We start from the raw sequence: 14,200 nt of genomic DNA, 5'->3' as shown, positions 1-14,200 counted from the left end.
TCTCTTACACATGCTGTGGCGTTGTCCGAAGCTCTTTCGATATTGGAGAGAAGTGACGGCGAGTATCAATAGGATCTTCAAGTTAGAAATGGGAATGGACCCGATCTTGTGCGTACTGGGATATAGGCAAGAGCCGAGAGAAGGGAAATATGTCACGGTGGCAGTGGTAAGATGCCTCTTTCAGGCACGCAGATTGATCGCGCAAAGATGGCAAGCTGAAAGAGCCCCCACAGTAGGAGAATGGTCCCAAAGTATTAATGAACTAGTTTGGAAAGAGAAGACTCTGTATGTAAGGAGAGGAAATTATAGAGTATGGAAGGGAATATGGTCCCCATGGATAACCGAGATGGGATATCCTATAGATTAGAACGAATAGGAGACATGGCGGCAGCATATTGGTGTTTATGTGCAAGCGGGTGTAAGGGAGGGATGTGGAGGGGGGTGCGGGGGGGGGGGATTAGGATGGGTAGGGGTAGGGTTGGTAAGGGATAAAATACAGATAGATGGTTGTTGTCTAGATAGGCCTCAGGAAGGCGGGTAATTTTTATTGGATACTGTAATAGCAAAAAAAAAAAAAAAAAACTATTGAAAATAAGAATTATAATCCACGATGATGAGATATGATGCTGAGATAAAAATGAGAGGCAATATGACTGTATCTCAAGCACAGGACCTCTGACGTGGCATAAAAAAAAAAAAAAAAAAAAAAAAAAAACACACGCACCTAGATGTAAATATTCACACATACATATACAGGGCTAAACACATAAAAAAAATAGATGTCTCAAGAAAGCATTATGGTGTTGCTTTGTGTGCCTGATTTTTGTTTACTTCATGGGGGCAGGCAGAGAGCTCTGTCCATGAGTCTCATAACAGAAGTTCTTGTTTAGTGAAGCTTGTAACTCCCTGAATGCCATGAACCTCTATTAGGATTGCTGTGCAAAAGAGACAGGGAGACTACAAATATCAAGCATAAATGATTTAAATGGGTACATGTTTTTTTTTTGTTGTTAAAGAGAACTTTGATAATGCAAAAAACAATCATGCTCCCTTAGATGGCTGCAGCACCGATCCCAGCTGCAGCTGTCCCCTGCTGACTACACGAGAACTGAGAAAATACAAAACACTAATCACTTCTCAGTATTCAGTGAGCAGAGAAACGGTGACGACTGTCAGTCACTAGTTCTGTGCTCTGCCCCTCCAGCACTGTGGAGGGGGAACGGCTGGCTTAGTCTCCCAGTGATTTATTGAGAGGCTGAGCCATCTGCCGCTCCAGAGCCTAGACCAGTTGAGTAACATCAGCCAACAGTGGGCTTTAGCCTGCTGTCAGATGAAAATGGGTCACAGGAGTGTGCACTCCTGTGACCATATAGGAGGATTAGACCCAAAGCTTTAGCCCCACTTCTCCTTTAATATATGAGAGTTGTGGACATAAATTGTTTCATTTCATTTCAATGTCTTTATTTATCTTTATCTCCACATTTATGTGCATACTAAGCTGGCCAGCAGGTGTGGCAGTGACAGGCATTAGGACCAATTATACCAATGTACGTTGAAGCAATGTTTTTTTCCAAGAATATTTAAATCATAAAAAAAGAGACTGTAAATTAATTGTGGCTGTATTATTGGTTGTCCTAACCCGGTGATGGCAAACCTTGGCACCCCAGATGTTTTGGAACTACATTTCCCATGATGCTCAACTGCTCTGTAGAGGGAATGAGCATCATGGGAAATGTAGTTCCAAAACATCTGGGGTGCCAAGGTTCGCCCTCACTGTCCTAACCCCCTCTCACATTTGCTTGACAAATTGATCAGAATACAAATATCAAAATACTATTTTTTTTGTTGTAATAGTGGTCCTTTAAGTTAAACAACTCCCCAACAATACATACACAAGCAGACTGTATTGTTAACATAGTAGAGACAATAGTACTTAAAGTATATATACTGTATAAGTCAGTCATCATCAGAGGTGGCTCCAGATATTTTTGCTGGTGCTTTTGAGATGCTGGGAATATTAATAGTGGAGCTATGTTCCAATTCCAATCCCAGTCCTACCAAACATTTAGTTAAAAAAATGAAAAATCTAAAGTTAGATGATAAAAAATCTCCATGTAACAATATAACAAACAGAATGGGACACTTTTGGTTACTTTGAGTGTGGCCTAAAATGACACGGCTAAATAGAATATCTTCAAAAAGCAGATCTGTTTCAATGTTGAAACTACACACATACTCACAACCCTTCTATCTATAAAATATGTATTAATTACAGTGCTACAAGTAACAGGCTCACAGGCACAGATAAGCACCAAATAAAATAATTTTTTTTTAACCCACTTTTTTACTCACAGAATATAAATGTATACTTATTGCATTGGTGTCATTGTATGTAGTGTATGATTCCACTTAAATTTGTGTTGGCAGGAGCAACCTATCTTACACTGGTTCAGTAGTTCATACTATCCTCATAGAGGTCATACTGACACAAATGTATAGAGCATACTTCTCCTACTGAAATAAATGAAAAGGTTACATTGGTATCAGGAGGATAACTATGACCCTTCACCAGTGGGATTTTGTATGAACCTTATTTTGGTGTCAATGGGATTAGTATGGCCCTTAGACTGGTATCAGTGAGATTGGTATGCCCTCTAGATTGGTGTCAGTGGGAACTGTATACCTCTTAGATTGGCATTAGTAGGAGTAGTTTGCCCTTAAATTGGTATCAATGGTATTAGCATGACCTGTAGATTGGTGATTTCAGTGATGTTAGTAGGGCAATTTACATCAGTATTGTCAGGGCCGTGTAGCACTGCTGATCCTTGATAACTGCTGGTCTTATTGCAGCATCCTGGTTCTTCCTGTCTGTTTGTCCACCTGAAAGCTGATTGATGTGACCAGTCTCTGGGTGAAGACCAAACCTGATTTAACCACTTCCCGCCTACCGTATGCAGAATGACGGCCGGGAATTGGCTCTGTTATCCTGACTGGGCATTATATGAAGTCCAGCAGGATAATATGCGGGCGCGCACCCGTGGGAGCACACAGCTGTGGCGATCGCGAGTGCGGCGTATCAGTCTGACACCCCGCATCTCTGATCATGATAAGAAGCCTATGTCAGAGGCTTCTTACCATGTGATCAGCTGTGACCAATCACAGTTGATCATTGCGTGAACCAGGAAGTGCTGGTAAAAGGCATTTCTCAGTTCACTCTGACAGGGAGAGCCGATTATCGACTATCCCTGTCGGGGGTGGGGGGGGGTGGGGGTCTGTGCTGATAATCAGCATATTAATTATCAGCCCAGCCCCCTCACATGTGCCACAACACCTTTTAAAATGTGCCCATAAGCTGTCAGTCAGTGCCCCATAAAGACACAGCTCACAGTGCCCATCAAAGTGCCAATAAGCGCCCATATTAGTGCTAATCAGTGCCCACCACAATGCCAGTCAGTGTCCATCTCAGTGTCCAGCAGTAAAACCTGTCAGTACCTCAACATCAGTGCTGCCCATCAGTGCCACCTGTCAGTGCCAATCAGTACCGCCTATCTGCCAATCAGTGCTGCCTGTCAGTGCCCATGACCGCCGTCTGTCAGTGCCCATCACATCCGCCAGTCAGTGTCCATCAGTGCCACCAGTCAGTGCCCATCAGTGCCACCTATCAGTGCCCATCAGTGCCTCCTATCAGTGCCAATCAGTGCTGCATATCAGTGCCGCCTATTGGTGCCCATCAGTGCTGCATATTAGTGCCCATCAATTCTACATATTAATGCATCCTCAACAGTGCCCATCAGTGCCACCTTATCAGTGCCCATCGGTGCCGTCTCATTAGTGCCCATCAGTGCCACCTCATCAGTGCCCATCAGTGAAGGAGAAAACGCAATTTTATAACCAAAACAAAGAAAATCTTTTTTTTTTCAAAAATGTTGTTCTTTTTTAGTTTGTTTAGCAAAAAAATAAAAAACGCGGAGGTGATCAAATACCACCAAAAGAAATATCTATTTGTGGGAACAAAATTATACAAATTTTGTTTGGGTACAGTGTAGCATGACTGCGCAATTGTCATTCAAAGTTCGACAGAGCTGAAAGGTGAAAATTGTCCTAGACGGGAAGGGGCGGAAGTGCCTGGTATTGAAGGGGTTAAGTCATCCAAGCCTGCAGTCTAATGCTTGTGATAGCATGTGTAATACATGCTCAGGCTATCTGTTTGTCTGTCCTGCTCTGCTGTCTGGATTCCTTCATTGATGACCTCAGATCGGATATCAGACGACTGTCTGAACTCTGCCTGCCTTTTGACTATGGATATAAACCTGACTACTCTGAACCTTGTCTGCCTTGTACCTGGACTGTCATTAAACTACTCTGCCTATCTACCAACTGCAAGAAGCTGTTTGCTTTTCTCAGTTCGCACCTGCCCCAGTGTGTTGGCCAGGCACTATTGCATTGTTATAAAGACTTGGGGCAACCAAGTACCAGTAGGCTTGCTTGTCTTATGTGAAAGCGGACTTATATAGGTGAAGAACACAGAAGCTAGCTATACTGTCTGACCACCTGCATTAGGGGTAAGTGTGGCAAGTATCAGTGGACACTGAGGAAATGTTACCTTCTGCCTGTAGCAGATTAATGACATCACCTGAGCCCGGGAAAATATCACTTACCCAGAGCTCAAGGACTGTTTTCTGATGATTAAATGTTAGAGTATCTGTATAATGTGATGTCTTTTCATGTAGACTTGAACTTCCACTTTAATATAACAATCAGAGACTTTGTTTGTCTGATCACCAGTCTTAAAGTGTAACTCCAGACAAATCATTTAGTCTTGTTTGGAGAAAGTGGGTAAGGGTTATTTTTTTTTGGCTATCCATGTATTTTTTGGACCATTTCCCTAGCATTTGTTCTGATAATATCATTGTTTCTGAGACAACATGTGAGGGAAAGTCTTCCTAACAGGGTCACAACAGTATTAAAACATTTTCTTTTAGGAGATTGGGGAAGGCTAGGCCCTACATCAGCTTTTCAGTGATGTCTATGTCCCTGTATGAGATTTTCTTTCACTTACTCTCCCAGGGGCAATGTTGTATGTAGACAAGAAATGAGGGAAAATTTCCCCATTTGGACCACAGAGCAGTAATTCCTGGCAGGGGTTTTAACTCTACCCCACAGTACCCAAGTTAAAAAGTTTGCCTTGAGTTACAGTAAACTACTGCTGCAGCACTCCCCTGTCAATGACTTTGTTCTTAGCATAAAAAATCCACTTGCTGACTTGTTACGTACCTGGTATTTCACTGGACTTCAAGTGGTTATACCAGGATGATCCCTGCAACTGCAGTGCAGCCACTGCATTGCTTTGACAAACAATGGGAGGGGACATCCCCCAACTCCCACCACCTTCTGCAGCTTAACTGGGATCACCCATCCCACCAGGAGTCCCGATCGACCAGCCGGCGCTTCTGCCAGGTGATCGGAAAGCCGAGCAAAGACCGGATCAGCTTTTTTCAGCTCTGGGCTATGGTAACCCGGAACCAATGACATGACATTACTTCTAGCTTACCCAAATGTAAACTGAGCAATTTTCAAAAATCAAAAGCATTCGAACACTCTGATCTTGGCGTGATCAAATGTTTTTAAGGGCAGAGGCGGGATCTGAAGTCTTATAGATCCCATATTTCTAGATTGTAAGCTCTAACAAGCAGGGCCCTTTGATTCCTCCTGTATTGTATTGTAATTGTACCATCTTCCCCTATGTTGTAAAGCGCTGTGCAAACTGTTGGTGCTATATAAATCCTGTATAATAATAATAATAATAATAATATGTCTCCATAAAGTGTACCAATCACATGCCTATTGTTGTCACAAAGGATGTTTACATTCCTTGTGACAGCAATAAAAGTGATCAAATTTTATTTTAACGCGGCAGTGTAAAAAAAAAAATCTCCCCGTGCTCAAATACAAAGGCGAACGCATGTGTCAATCCTGTGTGACTCTTTATATTGTACCAAAAAGTTTGGTTATATATTGTGTTTTTTTTTACAGTAATATTAAAAAAAAGTATTAAAAAAAAAAAATCAAACTGCAATTTATTCTCTAGGGCCTCTGCTTTAAAAAATATATAATGTTTGGAGGTTCTAAGAAATTTTCTAACAACAAATACTGATTGTTATGCCGTGTACAGTGCCTTGCGAAAGTATTCGGCCCCCTTGAACTTTTCAACCTTTTGCCACATTTCAGGCTTCAAACATAAAGATATAAAATTTAAATTTTTTGTGAAGAATCACCAACAAGTGGGACACAATTGTGAAGTGGAACGAAATCTATTGGATAATTTAAACTTTTTTAGCAAATAAAAAACTGAAAAGTGGTGCGTGCAAAATTATTCGGCCCCTTTACTTTCAGTGCTGCAAACTCACTCCAGAAGTTCAGCGAGGATCTCTGAATGATCCACTGTTGTCCTAAATGACTGATGGTGAGAAATAGAATCCTCCTGTGTGTAATCAAGTCTCTGTATAAATGCACCTGCTCTGTGATAGTCTCAGGGTTCTGTTGAAAGCGCAGAGAGCATCATGAAGACCAAGGAACACACCAGGCAGGTCCGTAATACTGTTGTGGAGAAGTTTAAAGCCAGATTTGGATACAAAAAGATTTCCCAAGCTTTAAACATCCCAAGGAACACTGTGCAAGCGATCATTTTGAAATGGAAGGAGTATCAGACCACTGCAAATCTACCAAGACCTGGCCGTCCTCTAAACTTTCAGCTCAGACAAGGAGAAGACTGATCAGAGATGCAGCCAAGAGGCCCATGATCACTCTGGATGAACTGCAGAGAACTACAGCTGAGGTGGGAGAGTCTGTCCATAGGACAACAATCAGTAGTACACTGCACAAATCTGGCCTTTATGGAAGAGTGGCAAGAAGAAAGCCATTTCTCAAAGATATCCATAAAAAGTCTCGTCTAAAGTTTGCCACAAGCCACCTGGGAGACACACCAAACATGTGGAAGAAGGTGCTCTGGTCAGATGAAACCAAAATCGAACATTTTGCCCACTATGCAAAACGATATGTTTGGCGTAAGAGCAACACAGTTCATCACCCTCAACACACCATCCCCACTGTCAAACATGGTGGTGGCAGCATCATGGTTTGGGCCTGCTTTTCTTCAGCAGGGACAGGGAAGATGGTTAAAATTGAGGGGAAGATGGATGCAGCCAAATACAGGACCATTCTGGATGAAAACCTGTTGGAGTCTGCAAAAGACCTGAAACTGGGACGGAGATTTATCTTCCAACAAGACAATGATCCCAAACATACAGCAAAATCTACAAAGGAATGGTTCACAATTAAACGTATCCAGGTGTTAGAATGGCCAAGTCAAAGTCCAGACCTGAATCCAATCGAGAATCTGTGGAAAGAGCTGAAAACTGCTGTTCACAAACGCTCTCCATCCAACCTCACTGAGCTCGAGCTGTTTTGCAAAGAAGAATGGGCAAGAATTTCAGTCTCTCGATGTGCAAAACTGATAGAGACATACCCCAAGCGACTTGCAGCTGTAATCGCAGCAAAAGGTGGCTCTACAAAGTATTAACGCAAGGGGGCCGAATAATTTTGCATGCCCCACTTTTCATTTTTTTATTAGTTAAAAAAGTTTCAAAAATCCAATAGATTTCGTTCCACTTCACAATTGTGTCCCACTTGTAGGTGATTCTTCGGTCTTCCCAACAGACTTTTCAGCGTTCTGACGGACTTTCTGAACTAACGGACTTGGCTACACAGAATCACACCAAAGTCTGACGGATTCGTCCGACGGATTAATGCCGTACGACCGGACTAGAATAAGGAAGTTCATAGCCAGTAGCCAATAGCTGCTCTGGCGTAGTTTTTCGTCCGTCAAACTAGCATACAGATGAACGATTTTTCCACCGGACTTGAGTCCGTCGGAAAGGTTTGAAACATGTTCTAAATCTAAAGTCCATCTGATTTTTCGACAGCAAACGTCCGATGAAGCCCACAAGCGGTTGAATTGTCCGACGGATTAGTTCCATCAGACCTTTGCTGTCGAAAAGTCCGGCCGCGTGTACACGGCACTACATGTAAACAAAAAGTGTCAGATAAGGCCAGGTCTACAAGTGGATATATTTTTCATTCAACAACGCAGATTTAAACAAGTTGTCTAAATATGAATGTTTATGTGTGATGCTATTTATACAAATTATGGTTCTGTTTTTCTCAATAAATAGAATCTAGATTGCTGTAGTAAGTGTGTGTTTGATAGAGAAAAACCTCTCTGACAGCGCCAACCCACGTTTTTTTAATTTTACTTTAATATATAACTAAAATATAAAAATAAGATAAATCAATTTAGTAAAAACAAGGTTCTAAATCTAACATGTATTATATAAAGAAGCTTTCTTGCATGTTATAACATAGCTATAACTCCTGGTTTAATTTAGAATCTGTATGAAACCAAGATGTGACGTGGGCTTTCTACTAAAATATGATGGGAGTAGAAGCAGATTCAAACTCTTCACAGGGCATAAAGTATAAATCCTGGCCTGTATAGTTATTTATTATATTTCCATTTGCATTGCCCTGTATTTTTAGCCAGAGTAAAAAAAAGTTCAGGGAGTTCTAGAAATTTCAGTCACATCCAAACTTCTTTTCAAAGAAGAAAACAAAAGATTTTGCCTGCATTTCTGATCTTACTGCTACACTGAATTATACCACAAAGCATATAAAATTGCAGGGAGAGGAGTTCTCTGCCAGTTCAATTAATGCAAACACACATTTCAGATGCGTCTGAAATTTCTTCTTGGTAAATTCTCTCATGTAAATGAGGCCATTAACTCAGTTCCAATTAATAGCTCTGCCATCGTAAATTTGAAAATCAAATTAGCCACCTTTCTTGGTCAATTAAAATAAAACAAACTGGGAGAGAAACAAACACGTGAAAATGTCATTATTATATTTGTATTTTGAAAGCTGAGGTCTGCAAGCTAGTGTTATGTCTGCATTTGTAATATATATTTTGCTCTGTTCACATTTGATGTTATTGCTTTCTGTCGCATATTAATGTACCCTCATCATTTTGTTCATTACACACATTAGTAAAGTGGCGAGGCGAGCGAAGAAGTTTCACTTTTCCGTAGTTGTCATCGATTATTAAAATGTATAACTAAGTCCAGACATGATGGAAACACAAATTGTACCTTGAATTTAGGACAGAAATAAACCATATTCCAATAAAAATAAATCAATTATTCCAATTTGTGGGGCTCTTTGCAAACTGGCACAGAGAGGTAATGTTTGTGATAAGTCAGAGTACCCCATCTGTAATTATTTTTTTAGGTCTTTCAACTCTAATGCCCTGTACACACGGTTGGACTTTCCGACGGAAAATGTGCGATCTGATCGTGTTGAAAATGCGATCATGTGTGGGCTCCATCTGACTTTTTCCATCGGAATTTCTGACACACAAAGTTTGAGAGCTGGATCTAAAATTTTCCGACAACAAAATCCAATGGTTTAAATTCTGATCGTGTGTAGACAATTCTGACACACAAAGTGCGACACATGCTCAGAATAAACTACAAGACAAAAGCTATTGGCTACTGGCTTCTTTATAGTCCCATTGTACGTCACCTTGTTCTGAACGATTGGATTTTGTGCGACCATGTGTATGCAAGACAAATTTGGGCCAAAATCCGTCTGAAAAAATCAGACGGATTTTGTTGTCGGAATGTCCGATCATGTGTACAGGACATTAATTGTACAAAGCAAGTTTCTAAGTTGAACGCTACTGGAAATTATGTTTAGGAGCATCTAGCACTATGGAGCTTGTATACCAGCCTTTCTTAACCTTTTCAAAACAGAGGAACCCTTGAAATAGTTCTCTGGTCTCAGGGAACTCCTGCTAAAAATGAGAAATCTACAACTCATGATACATTAGTGTGATGGAAGAACGGCCCTTACACTTGTGGTCACTGGGAAGAATTACCTCCTTACATATACAGTAGCTAAAAAGATCAATGGTGTCAGTGGGAACTTATCTGAGAGGCAGAAATTGGCCAATGCTGAAGGAACCCCTAGCACCTCTGGAGGAACCCTAGTTGAGAATTACTGTTGTATACAGTATGTAAATTTAAGGTCTTACAGCCCACATGTTTAATAAAGACATTTCATGCTAATACAGTTATTTATGAAATGATTAGTAATAACAATAATGGAGGAATAATAATATTTTTAATGGTTTATTTGCAAAGCACTATTGTATTGTGCAGCCTTGTGCATTAAGAGTAGATTCAAATTGTTCCGATGCATTATAGGATATGCATTAACACGCACTTTTTTGCATTTTTATCATAAATTGTGGTAGGGCAGCTCATTCATTTTGAATGGGCTGCCAATACATATTTTCACAGACGTGCACCATTTTTTGCATGGCAGTGCACCAGTTTTATATATATATATATAAAACAGCTCATTACAATGCACAAATGGTTCGCATCTGGAGTTGCAGTGCCCAATGTGTCTTGTAGTGCTTTGGGTATGTGTGCTGTGGTCCATTGAAAATATATGGCACCTCAACAGCCTAGGTCTGTGCATGTTTGGTGAGCACTGCCTAGCACACATAATTTGGCAGGTTGGTGTGGGTTTTGGGGTTATACAGGCTGTGAAGAGGCAAAATATTGCCTGTCAAATGCCCTCTGAAACGCAATCTATCATGGATCAACCTTTTAATACTGATAGTTTATCCTAATACAATTATTTATGAAATGTTATAAAACATGGCAGGTTATTTACTAAAGGAAAATACACTTTGCACTACAAGAGCTTCCCCTCATTTCAGATCTACCCCTCAGATTTACAGCAACTGCACTTCCACGTGCACTTTCAGTGCAAAGTGGATTTGCCTTTCGTAAATAACTCTCTATGGTGTATAAGAACCTTGTTATTCTGTGGCTTATTTACAAGGCACTAATATATTGTTAAACCTTATAAATTATGGGCCAATTCAGACTGTTGTGGTGCATTATCGCACACATGTTAACATGCAGTATTTTGCATTTTGTAATAAATTGAGTTAAGGCAGCTCATTCTTTTTGAATGGACTGCCAATGCATATTTTAACAGACATACCCAATTTTCTACAAAACAGCGCACCACAAATTACAAATGGTTCACATCCAGATTTGCAGTACTCTATGTGCATGGTAGTGCTGTAGGTATGTGTGTTAGGGGGCCATTAAAATGCCTAATGTAGTCAATTTGAAACAGGAAAGCATGGGAACTGGTAATATCTACAGGTATTTCACACAAAAGAAGAAATACAAAAGAGAACAGGATACTTTTTAAAACAAATACATGATACAACATAGCTTTATACGGGATATGAAATGTTGGGGTAACATACACTTTAAAGTGGAACAGAAAATCTAAATGCTGATAGATCACTTCATGCTGGCCCCTTTTGCGGGTATAGTTGTAAAACATTAAAAATAAATGCCTATATTGTATACTGTAAAATCCAGTAAAGCACTGTCTAACCCTGCTCTGCACAATGTCTTGTATTCTTGGCACTGTGCCAATAATCAGTGAGTTACTAGAGATTGATCAGCTGACAGCCTAAAGATTTACTGCTGCTGTGTGGTGGAGGAAACAGGAATGACACAGATTGTATAGAAAAACAGGAAGGGTGCACTGACCTTGTGCACTACCAAAGATAAAATGTATTTAAATAGTAAAAACAAAAGTCATACTCACAAACAAGTATTAAAAAAGAGGATTATCATTGCTCCAAAAATTCAGAACCGTGTCTTCCAGACACCTGCAACCTGGACCAGATGTTAGGAGGAACCAGATGGCATCACAAGCGGCTTATGCGTTATGAGGGAGTACCCTCTTCATCAGAGCCTCAACGATAGCAGACTTGCTTTCTCTATATTCCCTCTATATAAAACCATTCACATGTCTGGGTGGATGCCCAGACATGTGAATGGCTTTATATAGAGGGAATCTAGAGAAAGTGACATTCCATATTCTATCTAAAGGGTTGGCTCTACCTTTTTTTACACATGGACTCAGCTCCTGAGCACAGGAGATTGTTTTGTGTTGTTATGACACAGATTTGCCAAGTAAAGACATATTAGGGAGAAAGAAGAGAAAAGCCGGAGGAGTGACACTAAAAACTCTGCTGACAGGGAACACAAGAGTTAAACTTACAAGAATAGTGTCTTATATAATCTCGCTGATATTATCATCTTTCCTTCCGCAGTAGCAGCCAGTGAACTTCAGCACTGTAATGCCCTGTACAAACGGTCAGAAATTCAGATGGAAATGGTCTGATCGGATTATGTTGTCGGAAAATGTGTGGGCTCTATCGGATTTTTTCTGTCTTAATTTCATTTAATTATTTAAATTAAGTAAATCCAGCTCTCAAACTTAAAACGTTTGAGAGCTGGATCTAACATTTTCCGACAACAAAATCTGATCTGACTTTTTCCGATCGTTTGTAGAGAATTCCAAAGGACAAGTGCCATGCATGCTCAAAATAAATTACAAGACAAAAGCTATTGGCTACTGGCCTCTATGTAGTCCCCTCGTACGCAACGAACGTCACTGCATTCAGAATGATTGGATTTTCTGACAACTTTGTCCGACCGTGTGTATACAACACAAGTATCGGCCAAAATCCATCGGAAAAAATCCAACGGATTTTGTGGTCAGAATGTCCGACTGTGTGTACAGGGCATAAAGCTTATGTCAGGTTTCCTCTCCAGCTGAGCCAAGACATAAAATCAAGGCTGGAAATGCACACATTTTACTGTAATTGCAGAATGTGATAGATAGTTTTTGAAATCATGTAATGGGGAGAGTTTTCAGTAAGGAAGGGACTGCTCTGGGCTTCAACAAAATGGTGGCTTCTGCCAATAAGAAACAGGAGCAATGTTGGAGGCAATTTACAAAACACACTAATTTTGGTGCCATAATTATTATTGTGGAATGTATTATCTTATGCAAAGAACATTAATTGTTATCAAAGTAGAATGGGTAAAGTTTTTAAGTCAACTCTATAGTAATTTCAGATCAGATCACACCTGAATGGTTTGCTAGTGCCAGAAATCAAACATGTAAACTCTAGTGCCCTGTACACGCGGTCGGACATTCTGAGGACAAAATTCATCAGATTTTTCCTGACAGATTTTGGCCCAAACTTGTCTTGCATACACACGGTCGCACAAAATTGTTGGAAAATCCGATCGTTCAGAACACAGTGACGTACAGCACATACGATTGGACTATAAAGAGGGCAGTAGCCAATAGCTTTTGTCTCGTCATTTATTCTGGGCATGCATGGCACTTTGTCCATCGGAATTGTCTACACACAATCGCTATTTAAATGATCGGATTTTGTTGTCGGAAAATTTTAGATCCTGCTCTCAAACTTTGTGTGTTGGAAATTCCGACGGAAAAAGTCAGATGGAGCCCACACATGATCGAATTTTCCAACAACAAGATCCAATTGCACATTTTCCATCTGAAAGTCCGACCGTGTGTACAGGGCATAGGACTACTGTTGCGCATACTGGAGCAATGGCCTTGGCCGATGTGATAAAAAAAGCATAAAGAACAGAAGATTGTTGATGTTGCCCCAAAACATACATAATGTCCTGATTATTAGAGTGAATTGATTACATTTATATACAGTAAGGGATTATTGTTTAGGATCACCTTCTGTGTCTTCCAAAAGCATTTGTAAAAAAAAAAAAAAAAAAAAAAGTCTGTGTGGATAGTCAATTTGGAACATTTTCATGATTATGCCACAAAAATTTCCTTTTTTAAAGTGCACAAAATCAAACAGTTTATTTTGCATCAGTTATTTTGCAGTGAAAAGGATGGCAATGACAGTCTATTTAAACGGTCTGCAGAGTAGATTTTATTCTCTACGTGTTATTGTAGCTTGATCTGGCAAAAGTAATACCAAGTAAAGTACAGAGAATTTAAGTGTACTGTGTTTGTACATGCTGACATTTCAACAAGCAAGCTGTAAATTGGCCCAGGCAGGAAACAGATCTTTTTGGGACAGAAATGTTGGAAATTAGAGAGTGGCAGGGTTATTATTATTACTATCCAAGGGCAGTGAGTAGCCAGTTTAACAGTGACAGAGCAAGTGTCCCCCTGTGCATGGAACAGATGGTAATGTGGCAGA

At 40.2% G+C, this 14,200-nt stretch overlaps 1 protein-coding gene across 6 annotated transcripts in view; it reads left to right on the top strand.

The window, feature by feature from the left end:
- Positions 1-14,200, top strand: part of LAMA2 (laminin subunit alpha 2) — a 1,237,914-nt gene that overhangs the window by 100,341 nt on the left and 1,123,373 nt on the right. The gene's annotated exons all lie outside the window — the stretch shown is intronic.

Source organism: Lithobates pipiens, unplaced genomic scaffold, assembly GCF_037356315.1.
Source record: "Lithobates pipiens isolate NorthernLeopardFrog02 unplaced genomic scaffold, aLitPip1_a1.2 Scaffold_18, whole genome shotgun sequence".
Classification (NCBI taxonomy): domain Eukaryota; kingdom Metazoa; phylum Chordata; class Amphibia; order Anura; family Ranidae; genus Lithobates; species Lithobates pipiens.
This window is presented reverse-complemented; position numbering and strand designations above follow the sequence as displayed.